The following is an 18,700-nucleotide window of genomic DNA, read 5'->3' on the forward strand; positions in this document are numbered from 1 at the left end:
GTCATAGTTTACATGCAGTTAGAACTGAGTGCTGGGTGCATTGTGTCACTGCTAGACAGAGACCATGCTGAGAAACTCTTCACGTTTTTCCTTTCAAAAGAAAACTACATTTCTATGGGATTTTTTCCCCCAACGTTTTGGTTGGTAGCAAGCCAGATTTTGAGCAGCATATCTCCCCAGGCAGCAGAGGCAGTTTCAAGTATCTGAAGGCTTGGGATTTTGAAGTAGAGCAGCAAAACTGTTTTGTCTTTCCCTAATTGCTCATAATGCCATATTTTGTTTTTGTGTATTAGCGATGCTACTCTGTTTCATACGGATCCTTTCTCTCCTGCTCCTCTCTGTAGGCACCAGCTGACTGGCTAATAAAATGTGTATGTGCGCACGTGTTTGTGTGTGTGTGTGCATTAGAAAATAGCACAGAAAGAAAAAGACCCAACCCAGTTCTTCTGTGTACAGTCAGATCCACCAAGGTAGCATAGGGTGTGTTACTTTGGCCTCTACCAGGAGCCTCAAGGCTCGTCCTAATGACTTCATTCATCAAGGCCACAAACCTGCTTTCATCAACACAACAGACATGTTAGGTCCAACATGGCTGCTATCATTGCCAGCAACTCAATAGAGAACCGCTTTAAGTCAGGTCAAAGAACACACATTTCCATACAGACTTAGTTCTGCTGTGAGATATCTTACCACCCCGTGCCAAGCAATATTTTTTACTGGGTACCAGGCTGCAGGGTGGGATTGGATGTCTAATATTCCCCAAACACAGCTGATGCGAATTGTTTTAAAGTAGATGTGGATGATTTTAAGGCCATTGGCATGTAAAGGCTCTTACCAGTGTCTGTTTGTGAGTGGGTTCACACACAAAGCTAGCGTTTCCAGTGACTGTTTGTGAGTGGGTTCACACACAAAGCTAGCGTTTCCAGTGACTGTTTGTGAGTGAGTTCACACACAAAGCTAGCGTTTCCAGTGACTGTTTGTCACACAGACAGACACACCCACAGCAAAGCTTTTGTTGCGCTGCTTGGCAAGACTATGTCGACATTTCTTCATTTGTGTCGGTTGCAACTGTCGTTTGGTTTCCTGCCATTTCCGTGGTACAGTATGTTGAGATGTAAATGTCCTCAGAAGTTGTGTTTCAGAAGCCATAGGTTCCTGTCATATCTGTCCTGTGTGGTAAAGGAACAAACTTTATCCGGTTTTGTATTGTGTCAGAAGTCAGTCTCAAAAGAGGACAAAGCTTCACAGGTGATTTGCCTTGACAATTTTAATCTAAACAGTCCTTCAACAGCTACAGTCTTACTCACAGTTTTCAAAATCTAGGAATCACAAGCTTTAACCTCAAGCCCTGAAAGGTGGTCCTGTGTTTGAATATACTGTATAAAGACATTTACTAGATGGTAACATAATGACACAATACAATACTAAAAAAAGCATGCATTCCCATTCACAGACTCACAGCCAGAAGCAGGAGGCTTAACATTGCATCATTACTCGCTAATTAAAGCTGTTAAAGTGGAACTGACAACGTTTTAGGAACATGAACTCTTATTAAAATATTTTCATATACACCGCCAGGAAGAATATGACACATTTTGTACATTTTCATACATTCATAGGAATGTTTGGGAATGATGTAGAGTAAGGCATTTGTGAAAATTCTATAGCAATATAATGTGGGAAAGCTGTGCGTTTGGGTAATTAATAGACACTGCAGTAAATAAAACCTAATAAAAACATCTGTCTTGTCCAGGACTGGACTCTACACAGACCCGTGCGCCATAGCTAATCATAGCTACAGTAGGCCTACTGTATATACAAATAAACCATGTTTATTTGTATATACAAATAGTCTGTGAGACCAGTCTGAGCAAAGTGATTCACATTTCTTGCCGGCTAACCAAATGACACCTGCATCTCGAGTTGTAGCCACAGAAAAAGTTGACCACTCATCTACTAACACAACATCGTCCCAGCAGATATCTAGCTAGCTAACGTTAGGCTCTGTGTTTTTAGCTTGGTTAAGGAATAGCTACATTAATAGATAAGATAGCCTATTAGCTATGATATGACTGACTTGTGATTATTTCTAGTTTCATTGTATTGACATTCCCAGCCTTATTTACATTCTTCTGTTTTGTCCAAAATATTGAGCAATTGAAACTGAAACGGATGGCTGGAGGAATCAAACCATGTACCAGGCCAGCTGTGGTTTAAAACCTGAAAACAGTATTTGTTGGAATACCAAGACATTTATTGGAGAATTATACCTTACTCAATGTCATGGAACTTTGAGTCGAGTATAATCTATTTTTAAAGCCTCTTATAAAGTGTTTTTTGTAACATAAACTGGGAATTTTACATTTTGACTGATATTATGATTGTCTGTTTGTTCCATATCTTCATAGTTAAAACGCTGTCAGTTCTACTTTAAGCTGAATGTAATGTTGATGAGTGCAAGGTTCATTTAACTGTGGGAGTGTGTTTCAGAGAGTGACCAGTGTTTTCCCTGCACAGGGAACTAGAACAACTGCGATTTCTCCAACTTAAGAAAGATAAATCGACTAAGTGTGTCCTTCTCCACCCTTAAAAACCTATCCCTGTAGAGGAGACATTTATCAGGACAGAACCAGAGTAATTTAATGGGACATTAACACATCTCACAACAGATATCAGCTTCCCCCTTGAGAGTGTTCAACCTGAAAACAACCTGCCTACTGCACAGTGTACACACACACATGCGCATGCATGTGCACATACACACATATACAGTTGTGTCAGAAGTTTACATACACCTTAGCCAAATACATTTAAACTCAGTTTTTCACAATTCCTGACATTTAATCCAAGTAAATATGCCCTGTTTTAGGTCAGTTAGGATCACCACTTTATTTTAAGAATGTGAAATGTCAGAATAATAGTAGAGAGTGATTTATTTCAGCTTTTACTTCTTTCATCACATTCCCAGTGGGTCAGAAGTTTACATACACTCAATTACTATTTGGTAGCATTGCCTTTAAATTGTTTAACTTAGGTGAAACGTTTCAGGTAGTTTACCACAAGCTTCCCACAATAAATTGTGTGAATTTTGGTCCATTCCTCATGACAGAGCTGGTGTAACTGAGTCAGGTTTGTAGGCCTCCTTACTCGCACACACTTTTTCAGTTCTGCCGACAAACTTTCTATAGGATTAACTTCTCATGACTGGGGGGCAGTATTGAGTAGCTTGGATGAATAAGGTGCCTAGAGTAAACTGCCTGCTACTCAGGCCCAGAAGCTAAGATATGCATATTATTAGTAGATTTGGATAGAAAACACTCTGAAGTTTTAAAAAACGGTTTGAATGATGCCTGTGAGTATAAAATAACTCAAATGGCAAATGTTTGAGGAATTTTAATTATGAGATTTCTGTTGTTTGAATTTGGCGTCCTGCACTTTCACTGGCTGTTGTCAAATCGATTTCAGCCGTAAGAAGTTATTAAGGTCCGTGCTTTGTGATGGCCACTCCAATACCTTGACTTTGTTGTCCTTAAGCCATTTTGCCACAACTTTGGAAGTATGCTTGATGCCATTGTTCATTTGGAAGACCCATTTGCGACCAAGCTTTAACTTTCTGACTGATGTCTTGAGATGTTGCTTCAATATATCCACATAATTTGCCTCATGATGCCATCTATTTTGTGAAGTGCACCAGTCCTTCCTGCAGCAAAGCACCCCCACAACATGATGCTGCCATCTCTGTGCTTCACGGTTGGGCTGGTGTTCTTCGGCTTGCAAGCCTCCCCCTTTTTCCTCCAAACACAACAATCGTCATTATGGCCAAACAGTTCTATTTTTGTTTCATCAGAACAGAGGACATTTTTCCAAAAGTACGATCTTTGTTCCCATGTGCAGTTGCAAACCGTAGAAGCGTAGAACCGTTGAAGCGGTGGCTTCTGCCTTGCTGAGCAGCCTTTCAGGTTATGTCGATATAGGACTCGTTTTACTGTGTATATAGATCATTTTGTACCTGTTTCCTCCAGAATCTTCACAAGGACCTTTGCTGTTGTTATGGGATTGATTTTCACTTTTTGCACAACACTGTACGTTCATCTCTAGGAGACAGAATGCGTCTCCTTCCTGAGCGGTATGACAGCTGCGTGGTCCCGTGGTGTTTATACTTGCGTACTATTGTTTGTACAGATGAATGTGGTACCTTCAGGCGTTTGGAAATCCCTCCCAAGGATGAACCACACTTGTGGAGGTCTAAAAAAAATGTTTTCTGAGGACTTGGCTGATTTCAGCTGCTTAATCTGACCAGTTTTTTATTGACCGAGTCACTGTTGCTTCCTGTTTTCGTTTTTTCCTGTATGCAGGAATCAGGAGGATAGATTATGGTCAGATTTGCCAAATGGGGGGCAAGGGAGAGCGTTGTACGTGTCTCTGTGTGTGGGGTAAAGATGGTCTAGAGTTTTTTTTCCCTCTGGTTGCACATTTAACATGCTGGTAGAAATGAGGTAAACCGGATTTAAGTTTCCATGCATTAAAGTCCCCAGCCACTAGGAGCGCCACCTCTGGATGAACGTTTTCCTGTTTGCTTATGGCCGTATACAGCTCATTGTGTGCGGTCTTAGTGCCAGCATCGGTTTGTGGTGGTAAATAGACGACTACGAAGATTATAGATGAAAACTCTCTTGATCGATAGCGTGTTCTACAGCTTATCATGAGATACTCTACATCAGGCGAGCAAAACCTTCAGACTTCCTTAGATATTGTGCACCAGCTGTTGTTTACAAATATACATAGATCGGCACCCCTTGTCTTACCAGAGGCTGCTGTTCTATCCTGCCGATACAGTGTTTAACTCGCCAGCTGTATGTTATTCATGTCGTCATTCAGCCACAACTCGTTGACACTTAAGATATTACAGTTTTTAATGTCCCGTTGTCCCGTTGGTGCTTGTAGTTTGTCCAGTTTATTATCCAGCTATTGTACGTTTGCCAATAGTACCGATGGCAAAGGCAGATTAACCACTCGCCGCCAGGCACTCCGATCTCCTTCCGCGATATCTCCATCTCTTTCTCCTGCGAATGATGGGGACGAGGGCCTTGTCGGGTTTCTGGAGTTAATCCCACTCGCTCGACTCATTAAAGAAAAATTATTTGTCCAGTTCAAGGTGAGGAATCGCTGTTCTGATGTCCAGAAGCTCTTTTCGGTCATAAGAGAGGGTATCAGCAACATTATGTACAAAATAACTTACAAACAATGCGAAAAAAGTAACAAAATAGCACGGTTGGTTAAGAGCCCATAAAATGGCAACCATGCCCTCCGGCGCAATCTATGTACGTTATTGAAGTGTGAAACTTAAAAAAATATCTCTCTTTGCATCAGGTAACAAAAAGTTGTCAGTGTTGTGTATTCCATGGATAAGGAGTATTTGAGATAAACAGTTTACTGATGTATAGAAAACAGAGCCATGCTTGACAGAATTCATCCACAGTGGGAGATACTGTATATATCCAGACGACTCACACTAAATTAATACGCTGCTCTGCCGTTCGCTACATAGTTTAGTCTGAGTGCATCATTGACGTCGTTTCTGGTGCCGGGGAGCATGAGTGGCTTTGTACCAAACAAAGTAATAAGCGATTGGATCGTCTCTAACTAATCAGAGTATCAAAGCCGATAAAGAATTTTCAGACCGCCACTTTACCCACGTGTGTTCTGGCTCTGGCCCAACCCATCGTTGAAGGGTCGGGGAGGTACTCAGATCCAGACTCATTGCGGTGAAGAAACTAACGTCCGTGGGTATGGCGTAGTGTTTGGCCGGAGCAAGGAGTCTGGGAAGCAATGCAAGGAGATACTGTATTTTGACTCAATCAGATCAATATTGCATACAGATACAAATTATTCCCAAAGAAGGGTTGGTGTGTTGTGTGTGTGTTAGAATCGTTTCCCAGTTTATTTCCCACACAAACACCTGACAACCATACAAGTCTTTCGATAGTTTCGTTTCTGGTAAGATGGAGAAGAAATTGATCAAAGTTGCAGGAGGGAAGGTGGATAAAAGAAGTAACAATTAGTTATTGAACCGTCCCACTCACTCAAATAACCGTTATTATGTCTCACCATCAGTCTCAGAGCTACTCAACAGAAGCAGTCATATCACCATGGCAACCCGAGACACTGGTCAGGGAGTTCTTCGTAGACACAGCAGTTGGCAATCTGCCATAGAAGAAGAGTGAGAAGACAGGAAACATACATTTCAATGCAGAAGCAACAACTATTGTTCCCCAAAACAATCACAGCGCAGGTACAAATGCTCTCTCTCTCTCTCTCTCTCTCTCTCTCTCTCTCTCTCTCTCTCTCTCTCTCTCTTCTCTCTCTAACTCTCTCTCTCATGCTCTCTCTCTCACTCTCTCTCTCTCCCTCTCTCTCTACATCCATCTTTATCACTTTATTCACTTACAAAATGCCTCTTAAAGTAAATGTAGCTGTGATACTGCAATCACTGTAGTTCAGCTTAGTAACAGATCCACTGTTTGTCCTCCCACAATCCATCTCTATCATGAGACTAACAAACCTTCAAATTGGTTATTCGGGAAACTGTGTCCCTGCTAGGATTTCTGTCTTTTGGCCTCAAATATCTTCATTCCAGACCCTCAATACCCGCCTGGACCTCCTTTTCTGCCTCCCCCTCTCCCTTCCTTGCCTCCACTCTCCCCTTCTTACATCCCTGTTTCCCCTCCTGTCCTCCCACTCTCCTCTCCCCTCCTGTCCTCCCACTCTCCCCTGCTAATCTTTTTCCTCTCCCCTCCTGTCCTCCCACTCTCCCCTGCTGACCTCGTTCCTCTCCCCTCCTGTCCTCCAGAGCACTCCCAGCCCACCACAGAGAGCTCTGTGTCAATAGCTCAGTGGGGATTATTCTCTGCAGCAACATGGTTATCAGCTAACAGAGCTATCACTACTTTCTCAGATCCATGCCTCTCAGGACAGACATGGAGGAGGATCACTGAGGCCAGACAGGTCACACACGGAAACATTGATCTAGGCCACAGCATTACTGTTTATTTGTTCATTTGTCTCACTGAGGGACATATAAGTCAAGACAGCATCTCTCTCTCTCTCTAATCTGATTATAAATAACTTGGTTTTCCTATTGCAATGTGATTTTTTTAAGTGTAGGTTCTGTCTGTGCCATTGGCCTGTACTGTATCGTACGACCCTAGTCGCCAGTAACCTCATGTTAAATTGTTAAATGTTCTCACAACAGTCCTGCTGAGACAAGACCAGGGCCAACACACAGTAGGCTCTACCTCAAAAACAGTAGGATATATCAGTAACATATATCAGGTTGATTAATGATTGTGTGTGTGTGTGTGTGTGTGTGTGTGTGTGTGTGTGTGTGTGTGTGTGTGTGTGTGTGTGTGTGTGTGTGTGTGTGTGTGTGTGTGTGTGTGTGTGTGTGTGTGTGTGTGTGTGTGTGTGTGTGTGTGTCAGTGTTGTGTTCTAGACCACCTAAAGCGAGACCGATTCAAGTCCAAGACTAGAGAAAATCGAGTCCGAGTCAAGACCAAGGCCGGAGGGGGTGTTCTGATTTAATTCTCTTCCGTTTTTGTTAGAAAGGAAAGGGTTAACACAACAGAAAAAAATATCTAATCTGGATTTTCTTGCTGGTCTCTATGAAGATAAATCTAGCTAGCTAAGTCAACCATTGGCACGGCCATTAGAAGCTAGATAAAGGCATATGCCATTCAACTGTATTAGGGCAACATTTTGGAGAGACAGTGGAATAAACCAATCACATATTTCCTTAATGAGTGGGACCGTTTTTACCAAAATGTATGGAAACTTGTGCCTTCTTGAGGGTCAACAGGTCACTGCGCAATAGTGAGCAGGATTTTTCACATGGTCTAGCCAGCTAGCTTTTGCTGTTGGCTAGTTTGCAGGGGCTACCAAAGAGGATGTTGTTGCTAACGTTTCAAGTGATTCTCATTTGGTGAGTGGGACAGTCTTTTTTATTGCACTGCAGTACAACACACAGTTCCACTCACCAGATGATGATCATTTGAAATGTAGCTTCTTGTTCAAAGTTATTCTTGAAAATTATTAACAACATCCTCTTTGATAACACCTGCTACAGCGCATGCTGTTGTTTGTCATCCCAGTGAATTTTTTTTTTTTTCAATTTTACCTTTATTTTACTAGGCAAGTCAGTTAAGAACAAATTCTTATTTTCAATGATGGCCTAGAAACAGTGGGTTAACTACCTGTTCAAGGGCAGAACGACAGATTTTGTACCTTGTCAGCTCGGGGATTTGATCTTGCAACCTTTTGGTTACTAATCCAACGCTCTAACCACTAGGCTACCCTGCCGCCCCGGTTATGCACTTTGTGTGAAAAATCCAGTTTTCCTATAGATTTTTCACATCTTCACTCTCAAAATCATTATTTTTTTAATAGAAAAAGACTCAAATGTGATGGTTTAAGTCCACAACGATGCTTAGACCACAACAATCTGATTGTGTGGGCCTGTCAGGGTCTCGCTTCCCAACACTTCGGACTAACCTTTTTCAATTCCTGGTTTGCATATTTATTGTTGCCTATGTTAGCATTTACTGGTAGATATCATACATTTAAACGTCTTTCCTACCCTGGCAGCTACCGATGTATTCTTCTGTGAGATGCTCCATGCCAAAACCAGTTGAGAGTTGCACATTCCTGCTGCCCTGCAGATTATATTACGCTGAAGCTCTGCTATGTCACGTGCTTTGCGATTGTGTAGGCTACTTTTTGCATGATTTCTCTATTGTAACACATCATTGATAAATCGTATACCTCCACTACACTACTTTGATACACATCCGTAGGAATTAAGAAGTGAGTATAAGCAATGCCCACTGACAAAAAAAAGTGTGTATATGGTTTATACCTGCGTATACCCTCCACTACACCACTGGCCCATACTACACCACTGGCCCTTCGTGTTTTAAAAAGTGCACTCTCCTACATGAGTGATCCTTTCAGAATCACGAACCTGTCACACACTGAAGGCCTATAAATGCGCCACTGCGCAAACATGTCTATAATAGATTCTGAAGGCTGTTAAGATATTAATGTTTCAAGAAAGGAGTGTATATATTTGTGGCGAAGCGGTTATATGCGCTGACTGAATGGAAGCTGATAATTATTACTTTTTTTTCTCTGCTGGTCTCGGGAAGAAATGATGAGTCCTCACTGTTTGAGATCGAGTACACATGTACCAATATCTGGTCTCGAGTACGACAGCACTGGTACGCGCGTGAGTGTGACTGTGTGCGCATATTTGTGTATATGCACGCGTGCATGTGTTTGTGTGTGTGTGTGTGCTCTCCTCCCATGCATGTGTGTGTGCAGGCTGAAGGTTTCCCTCATAGTGATTTAGATGTTCCTTGCAGACATCTAGCACATTAATCATCTTCCAGTACTCCTGTGTTCATCAGCTCAGTGGTTATTACCATATCCTTATGGATGTTGAGCTAATCTACAGCCACTGTTCTCCGTAGCTTTTCATTTACAACACTAGAAATTCCTATTTCTTCAGCCCCAGAAATGCTTAATAGAAAGTTTTTCCCTTTTTTCCTGCCTCTGTGTATCCATCATCTCAATGATATTAAATGAGATCCTCTTGCATGCTGCACTGACACTATTCCTGCCACCCTGGACTGTACATTAGATTGAGGGGAGATTCGTTGCACAAAAATGCTTGATGGACTCAATTTCCTTTTAAAGCCTTATATTTCTATCTCTACCCCACCTCACACCTCCTCCATCTCTCTCTCTTTTTATCCCTCTATATTTAGTTTTATTTTTCCTCCTCCTATCTCTCTCTTTGTCTATTTCCTAACCTGAATAAGGGACAGTACTGATATGTTTGTAATATGATGGTGTAGTACTGTAGATTATTGATGTAGTAGTAGAAACGCCGGTGGGCAGGATCCAGTCTGGAGGGATGACATTTGCTCCCAAAATCAGAGACACAGATCAAGGATCACAGCATTAATGATGATGCATTAGGACCACCAGGGAGGAGGGGTGGATCTGTCATTTGTGTGGAGCACAGAAAGGCTATGGAATAAGCAGTTTCACTCTCAAATGGCTATGGTGGGTTTTCAAATATGGGCCTTCATCAAGTCCCAGATTTTCATTTGTCATTGGTAGCTGATTGAGTTATATTGAATCACAGTCCCTGAGCGAGGAGGAAAGGACTGATGAAAACCAGCACTGCTGTGGACCTTGACACTCCTGCCGTGGTATATCTCTTATGAAACAGAAAAAATGTCTTTAACATGGGGAGAAATGTACAGAAGTACTTTGACACCCCCTCCACTCTCCACCCTCCACTCCTCCCTCCACCAAGACCCATCCTACTTGCTGTGTGTGGCCTAGTTGTGTTGGGTGTTGATGGGGGTGTTGGCAGCATCCGTGGAGCCCCTTCTGTTGTGGTTAATTACCTGTGTGATGAGTGAGTCTCTCCAGCATTGTCACTGTGTCAGAGCGGACACATCAAGGTGACCCCCTTCCCTCGTTCATTCGTTCTTTCCTTCATTTGACCTCGCTCTGTTTGCCCTCTCTCCTTCCCTCTCAGTCTCTCTCTCCTTTGCTCTCACTGTCTCTCTCCTTTGCTCTCTCTCTCTCTCTCTCTCTCTCTCTCTCTCTCTCACACACTCTCTTCCTGGAGGACAGGAGACTTTGGGGATCTGAGGACAAGTCTGGCAGACAGATTACGTTAATAAAATAATCTCAGCAGCCTGAATCTCTCACCCTTGAGCTGAATGAGTCTTTCACTCTCTCTCTCTTTCTCTCACTCACTCTCTATCTCTCTCTGACTCTTTCTTCCTCGCTCTGACTCTATCTGACCCACTCTCTTTCTTTTATTTCTCCTCCTCTTTCTCTTCCACATTCCTTTCTCTCCCACATTAATTTCTCTCTCACATTCCCGTTCCTCAATTCTCTCTTTCTCCCAATCCACCTATTTTCATTTTTGTATTCATTTTTGCACGTTTTTAGACATAGAACTAACATATTGATACGACAGAACTAACTGTATTGATCCTATTGGAATTCACTGGTTCCTCCTCTGCTGCTCGATGTCCCTGCTGTGTTGTATTGAGCCCTTGTGGTTCAGAACAGGATAGGGATGGATAGATCAGAGGAGGATATGGATAGATATGTATAGATGATGCTGGGAGCCCAAACTGTGAGGGCAGAAACCATGCCAGAACAAATTCACTGTTGCTGGGCAACCTTCTCCAACACCGGAGAGGATAACTCCAGAGCTGTACCAAACTCAACAAGCGTCACCAGTGTGTGTGTGATTGTGTATGCCCGTGTGTGTGCGTGCATGTGTGTGTGCATTTGTGCTCCATCAAGTTCTGCGCACTAACACTAAGCACACACACACGTGATACTTTGCTTGCTGGATAGTGAAAAGTAAACCAACCTGAAGGACTTCAATTATTGTGGACAAATACTGGAAACAGCAGGTGTGTTGATTCACGGTTTTTGTATCATTAATGCTTTTTGAGTGATTCACTGTGAGCGTCAACACAGTATAATGTCCAACTCCCATTATCCTTTTCGATCCCGTTTCAACTCACCTCTGGGAAATATCCCACTACATTTTACCAGCATCATATAGGCCAAGTGTGTATTGGCTGTACACTTTCTCTTTGACTGTCTTTTCAAGTAGTGATCTACAGGCTTGGGATCAATTCCATTTCAATATTCAATAAAAAAATAATAATTGTGATTTAGCCAAAGCTCTTATAAATTGTTTTGCTAAGGGGAATAAGACAGATGTCTTATTTAAGATACTCTTTGAAGATGTAGGGTTTCAGACATTTTAGAAGGACTCTGCTGTCCTAGCATCAGGGGGAGGTTGGTTTCACCATTGGAGTGAGCTTTGACTGGGCTGAGCGGGAGCTGATTTCCCGTAGGGGTGGGATGGCCAAGAGACCAGAGGTGGCTGAACGGAGAGCTCATGATGGGATGTAGGGTTTATAGCCTGAAGGTAGGGAGGGGCAGTTCCTCTTGCTGCTCCATATGCAAGCCCCATGGTCTTGTAGTAGATGTGATTTTATGACTGGAAGCCAGTGGAGTGTATGGAAGAGCGGGGAATTTTGAAGGTTGAACACCAGACAGGCTGCGGCATTCTGAATGTTTCAGTGGTTTGATGGCACAAGCGGTGAGCCCAACAAACAGAGAGTTGCAGCAGTACAGACGGGATATGACGAATGTCTGGATTAGGACCTGCGCCACTTCCTGTTTGAGGAAAAGTTGTACTCTACGCATGTTGTAGAGCATGAACGCGAGTCAACACTGGTTGATGCTTATTTATAAAACTCTCTTAGGCCTCACCCCTGGATTCCCCACTATACTACTCCATTGGATTCCCCTCTGGACCTGCTTTCCTTGTCTCAACCTCTCTCGCTCCAGCCTCAGCCTCCGCACCTGGTTTCCAGCCACCCACCCGAGCTTCCCTTGACCTGCACTCCAGTCCCCCCCTGTGTGTCAATACGTTACTTCATCCTAGTCTCCTCATCTGAGTCTGCTCTTGGGTTCCCCTGTTCCACTCCGCATAACAGTACGATCTGGCCCAAAGATATGAACCCAGCAGACTCTGCCACTCTCCACCAAACCTTTGTCGGCCAATGCACCCTGCTCGAGCAACATGAACATGCCCTGAAGACCCTTCTGGAACACATCAAGGAGTTTTCAGAGCCTGTCTGACCTACAGGGCCGACCCTTCGCCCAAAGCTCACAACCAGTCCCAAATCATTCTCCTCTGCTCCGGGAGCTGTTTGTTCCAACTCCCGAGCGTTTCGATGGCAACCTCGGAGCTTGCAGAGCCTTTTTGGTACAATGTTCACTAGTATTTGAGCAACAGCCCTACTCTTATGCAAGTGAATGAGCCAGGATTTCCTTTCTGACTGGCTGCCTCTGTGGAGCAGCGCTTTCCTGGGCCACGGCGGAGTGGGATAGACAGTCCCTCATCTGCTTCTCCTACTCCAGATTCACGGAGGAGATGAAGAAAGTCTTTGACCACCATAGTGTTGCTGAGATGGCATGTGAGTTTCGCACCCTCACCGCTGAGAGTGGCTGGAATGAGGAGGCCCTTCAGAGAGCATTCCGGAACGCGCTCACTGAGACCATCAAGGATGAGTTGCTGTTCAGGGATGAGCCTGATGGACTTGATGAACTCATCTCTCTCGCTATCCGCATCGACAACCGTGAGCGTCGTGGAGAGAGGGTAGGCAAGGTTGCATATCCCATAACATCTGCTTCAGTGCCTTGTCCTCCTTCTCAGACTGCATCCCATCCCCAGGCTCGAGTGGCAACGACGAATCGGCGCTAGGAGCTGCCTATACGGTGGCCTGGTTGGTCACTTTGTCTCCACTTGTTCCCTGCGTCCAGCAAAAGAGGGGGCTCGGCAGTAATGGGGGATATACTGTTGAACCTTGTGTGGTAGAGCCAGGCTTTTCCTCTGTTTGCGCTCATTGATTCAGGCACCGACAAGAGCTTCCTGGACCGAGGTGTCGTTACCCAGTTGGGCCTGGACACTGTCCCACTCGATTCACCCCTCGATGCCAACGCTCTCAATGGACAACTCCTCGCCCGTGTCACCAGAGAGACATAATCAACTGTCCTTACTCTCCCCTGGTTCTTGGCCATCCGTGGTTAAAGCTACACAACCCACACATTGACTGGACCACTGGAAAGGTAACCAACCACTTGGAGTTAATTTTGTCACTCCCATGGTTTACATTCTGCCCTTCCCCCTGCCTTATCTGTGCCCCAGTTCATTCCAGAACCTCCAGACCTGTCATCAGTTCCTCCCGAGTATCACAATATAGCTCCTGTGTTCAGCAAACACCATGCCCTGTCGCTGCCGCCTCATCGGCCATACAATACACCATTGACCTCCAGCCTGGAGCGCCTCTCCCCAGTAGCCGGTTGTTTACAATTGTAACTGCTCTCATCCCGAGCAAGAAGCCATGGAGAGGCACATCCAGGATTCTCTGGCTGCAGGACTTATCAAGCCAAGGATTGGTCACTGAGGCCGTGCATAGACTTCCGTGGGCTGAATAATTTCACTATTAAGAACAAATACCCCTTGCCACTCATCTGCTTTTTCCCCCCTCTATGGTGCCACGATGTTTACCAAACTCGACCTCCGGAATGCCTACCACCTTGTCCACATAAGAAAGGGGGATGAGTGGAAGACTGCATTCAACACACCACTTGGCCGCTTTGTATTTGGTCATGCCTTTTGGTCTTACTAACACCCCTGCTGTTTTCCAGAATCTAGTCAATGACATGCTGAGATATGTGATTGGACGCTTCGTTTTTGTCTATGACATCCTGATTTTTTTCCAATGACCTTGAGCCTCACCAGCAACAAGTTCTTCAACGGCTGTTGGATACTTTGCTTTTTGTTAAAGCTGAAAAATGCGAGTTCCATGCTGTCAGTGTCTTTCCTGCGTTATATTATTGCCCAGGGACAGTTATGTATGGACTCCGCCAAGGTCATGGCAGTCAGAGTGGCCTGCGCCCTCCAACCTGCAGCAGCTACAGCGTTTCCGGGGGTTTTCAATTTTTTGACGTTTCATCTGCAGCAACAGCCGTCTGGCTGCACCTCTCACCTCCACCTCCACTCCGTTCCACTGGACTCCTGAGGCAGAGGCAGCATTCATGGAACTCAAGCGTCGCTTCACCTCCGCTCCGATCCTTACTCAGCCCGACCCAGAACTCCAGTTCATCATGGAGGTGGACGCCTCTGACACCGGGTAGGTGTTGTTCTGACTCAACGTTCCCCCTCGGATCAGAATGTCCACCCATGTGCATTCTTTTCCCGTAAGCTCTTATCTGCAGAGGAATTTTGACATCAGAATCCGGGAACTCCTGGCAGTTAAGCTGGCTGTGGCAGAATTGCGTCACTGGTGCAGGGCTCTATAACCTCCTTCATAATGTGGACTGACCATAAAAACCTGTCCTACATCCAGACCTCCAAACATCTGAACTCCCGGCAAGCCAGGTGGGACTTGTTCTTTGGTAGATTCAATTTCACTCACTTATCACCCCGTTTCGAAGAATACCAAGCCTGATGCCCTCTCTCGCCAGTTCACCGCTGACAACAAGGGTACAGAGCCAGAAGCCATTGTGCAGCCATCTGCATCGTTTCAGCTGTCACCTGAGAGATTGAGACCCGTATCCGCCAGGATCAGCAGAACCAGCCTGACCCGAGTAACGGTCCTAGTAACGCTCTGTTTGTTCCAGATTGTGTTTGCGCTGATGTTCTTCGTGGGGCCATTCTACCTACCTCACCTGTCACCCTGGTATGAACTGGACCCTCGCTTTCCTGGATCAGCACTTTTGGTGGCCCACCATGGAGAGATGTCCGGGAGTTTGTCTGAGCCTGTCCGGTTTGTGCCCGGAACAAAACCTCCACTAAACCCACTTCCGGTCTTCTCCGCCCTCTTCCCATACTCAGACGCCCTTGGTCACACATAGTCTTGGACTTCGTCACTGGCCTTCCCCCATCTAATGGTAACTCTGTAATCCTCACCATTATTGACAGGTTTTCCAAAATGGCTCACTTCATTCCTCTCTCCAAGCTCCTCCAGGGAGACTACGGACCTGTTAGTATCCCATGTGTTTCATCTGCATGACATTCCCACTGACATCATTTCTGACTGAGGACCTCAGTTTAACTCCCAGGTATGGAGATCCTTCTGTTCAGCTCTTGGTATCAATGTCAGTCTTTCTTCTGGATATCACCCCCAGACCAACTGCCAGACTGAACGGGCCAACCAAGAGATGCAGACTGCCCTACGCTGCGTGACATCTGCTAACCCTTCCACCAGGAGCACTCAGCTACCCAGAGTTGAATATGCCCACAACAAGATCACCAATGCCTCGTCCGGTTACAGTTGAAGTCGGAAGTTTACATATACCTTAGCCAAATACATTTAAACTCAGTTTTTCACAATTCCTGACATTTAATCCAAGTAAAAACTAGCTGTTTTAGGTCAGTTAGGATCACCACTTTATTTTAAGAATGTGAAATGAATGTGAAATGTGAATAATTGTAGAGAGAATGATTTATTTCAGCATTTATTTCTTTCATCACATTCCCAGTGGGTCAGAAGGTTATATACACTCAATTAGTATTTGGTAGCATTACCTTTAAATTGTTTAAATTAGATCAGACATTCCGGGTAGCCTTCCACAAGCTTCCCACAACAAGTTGAGTGATTTTTGGTCTATTCCTGCTGACAGAGCTGGTGTACCTGAGTCAGATTTGTAGGCCTCCTTGCTCGCACACGCCTTTTCAGTTCTGCCCACAAATTTTCTATAGGATTGAGGTCAGAGCTTTGTGATGGCCACTCCAATGCCTGGGGTCATTGTCCATATGGAAGACCCATTTGCGACCAAGCTTTAACTTCCTGACTGATGTCTTGAGATGTTGCTTCAATATATCCACAGAAATTCCTTCCTCATGAAGCCATATTTTTTGTGAAGTGCACCAGCCCCTCCTGCAGCAAATCACCCCCAAAGAATGATGCTGCTAATCCTGTGCATCAACGTTGGGAGGGTCTTCTTCGGCTTGCAAGCCTCCCCATTTTTCATCCAAACATAACAATGGTCGTTATGGCCAAACAGTTATATTTTTGTTTCATCAGACCAGAGGACATTTCTCCAAAAAGTATGATCTTTGTCCCCATGTGCAGTTGCAAACCGTAGTCTGGCTTTTTTATGGCTGTTTTGGAGCTGAGCAGCCTTTCAGGTTATGTCAATATAGGACTCGTTTTACTGTGGATATAGATACTTTTGAACCCGTTTCCTCCAGCATCTTCACAAGGTCCTTTGCTGTTGTTCTGGGATTGATTTGCACTTTTTGCACCAGAGTACTTTCATCTCTAGGAGACAGAACACGTCTCCTTCCTGAGCGGTATGACGGCTGCGTGGTCCCATGGTATTTATACTTGCGTACTATTGTTTGTACAGATGAATGTGGTACCTTCAGGGGTTTCGAAATTGGATGAACCACACTTGTGGAGGTCTACAAATGTTTTTTTTCTGAGGTCTTGGCTGATTTATTTTGATTTTCCCATGATATCAAGCAAACAGGCACTGAGTTTGAAGGTAGGCTTTGAAATACATCCACAGGTACACCTCCAATGGACTCAAATGATGTCAATTATCCTATCAGAAGCTTCTGAAGCTATAACATAATTTTATGGAATTTTCCAAGCTGTTTAAATTCACAGTCAACTTAGTGTATGTACACTTCTGACTCACTGGAATTGTGATAGAGTGAATTATAAGTGAATTAATCTGTCTGTAAACAATTGTTGGAAAAATGACTTGTGTCATGCACAAAGTAGATGTCCTAGCCAACTTGCCAAAACTATAGTTTGTCAACAAGATATTTGTGGAGTGGTTGAAAAGCAAGTTTTAATCATGCCAACCTAAGTGTATGTAAACTTCCGACTTCAACTGTATGTCACCCTTCGAGTGTACTCTGGGTTACCAACCCCCCCTGCCCTTCTTTGTGCCTCCGACAGGACCCAGTCCCAAGCCAACCGTCACCGGGCCTCAGCTCCAGTTCCCTCCTGGGTCAAAAGGTATGGCTCTCATTGAAGGACCTGCCATTGAAGGTGGTATCGAAAAAACTTTCCCCTGATTCATTGGTCCCTTTGAAATTGACCGTGTCATTAACCCCTCTGCGGTGTGCATGAAACTCCCAGCCTTTCTCAGGATCAATCCCATCTTCCATGTATCCCTGACTAAACCTGTCTGCTCCAGTCCCTTGTCTCCTCCTGCAGCAGCTCCTCCACCCCCTCGGCTCATCGATGACCATCCTGCCTATACTGTCCGGTGGCTTCTGGACGTGCACCGTTGTGGCTGGCAGTACCTGGTGGACTGGGAGGGATACGGGCCTGAGGAGCACAGCTTGGTGCTCCTCCATCACATTCTGGACCCCTCCCTCTTTCAGGATTTCTATACCTCACACCCAGAAAAGCCTAAATTCCTGAAATGCCCTCTACTGATTGTTCCTGAATTGCCCTCTACCGCTCATTCTGTGTCTCCTTGACCTACCGCCACTCCCCCAGTACTCTCTCCCTATCTCTCTCTATGTGGGTGGAGACAGGTGTGCTGGAGTCAGAGCTTATCCCCACCAGCTGCAACCTGTTCCATAATCAAGACCTCTACAAATAGTCAGCCCTGCCACTTCCACGCTGCCAGATCATAATCTCTGCTCAATCAGTCTATGTTAATAGCCAATTTTTACTATTCAGATCCTGTCGTCCTGTTGTGCCTGATTTCCTTGCCTGGCGCTGTTTTCCTCTTTGCTATAGTTCTGCCATCTCTGACTCTGGTCCCTGTCTCCAGTCCCACGTCTCATCATCCTGCTACTCTGTCTTGGATTCCCCACTCTACTACTCCCTTGGATTCCCATCCAGACCTGCTTACCCTGTCTCAACCCTCTCGCCTCAGCCTCCGCACCTGGTTTCCAGCAACCCATCCGAGCTTTCCCTGACCTGCACTCCATCTCCCCCCCGTGTGTCAATAAATACATTGGTAACTTCATCCCAATCTCCTCGTCTGAGTCTGCTCTTGGGTTCCCCTGTTCCACTCAGCATAACAATTATAGATACATCAAGATGGCGCACCA

This window comes from Oncorhynchus masou, chromosome 18, assembly GCF_036934945.1.
Source record: "Oncorhynchus masou masou isolate Uvic2021 chromosome 18, UVic_Omas_1.1, whole genome shotgun sequence".
NCBI classification, from domain to species: domain Eukaryota; kingdom Metazoa; phylum Chordata; class Actinopteri; order Salmoniformes; family Salmonidae; genus Oncorhynchus; species Oncorhynchus masou.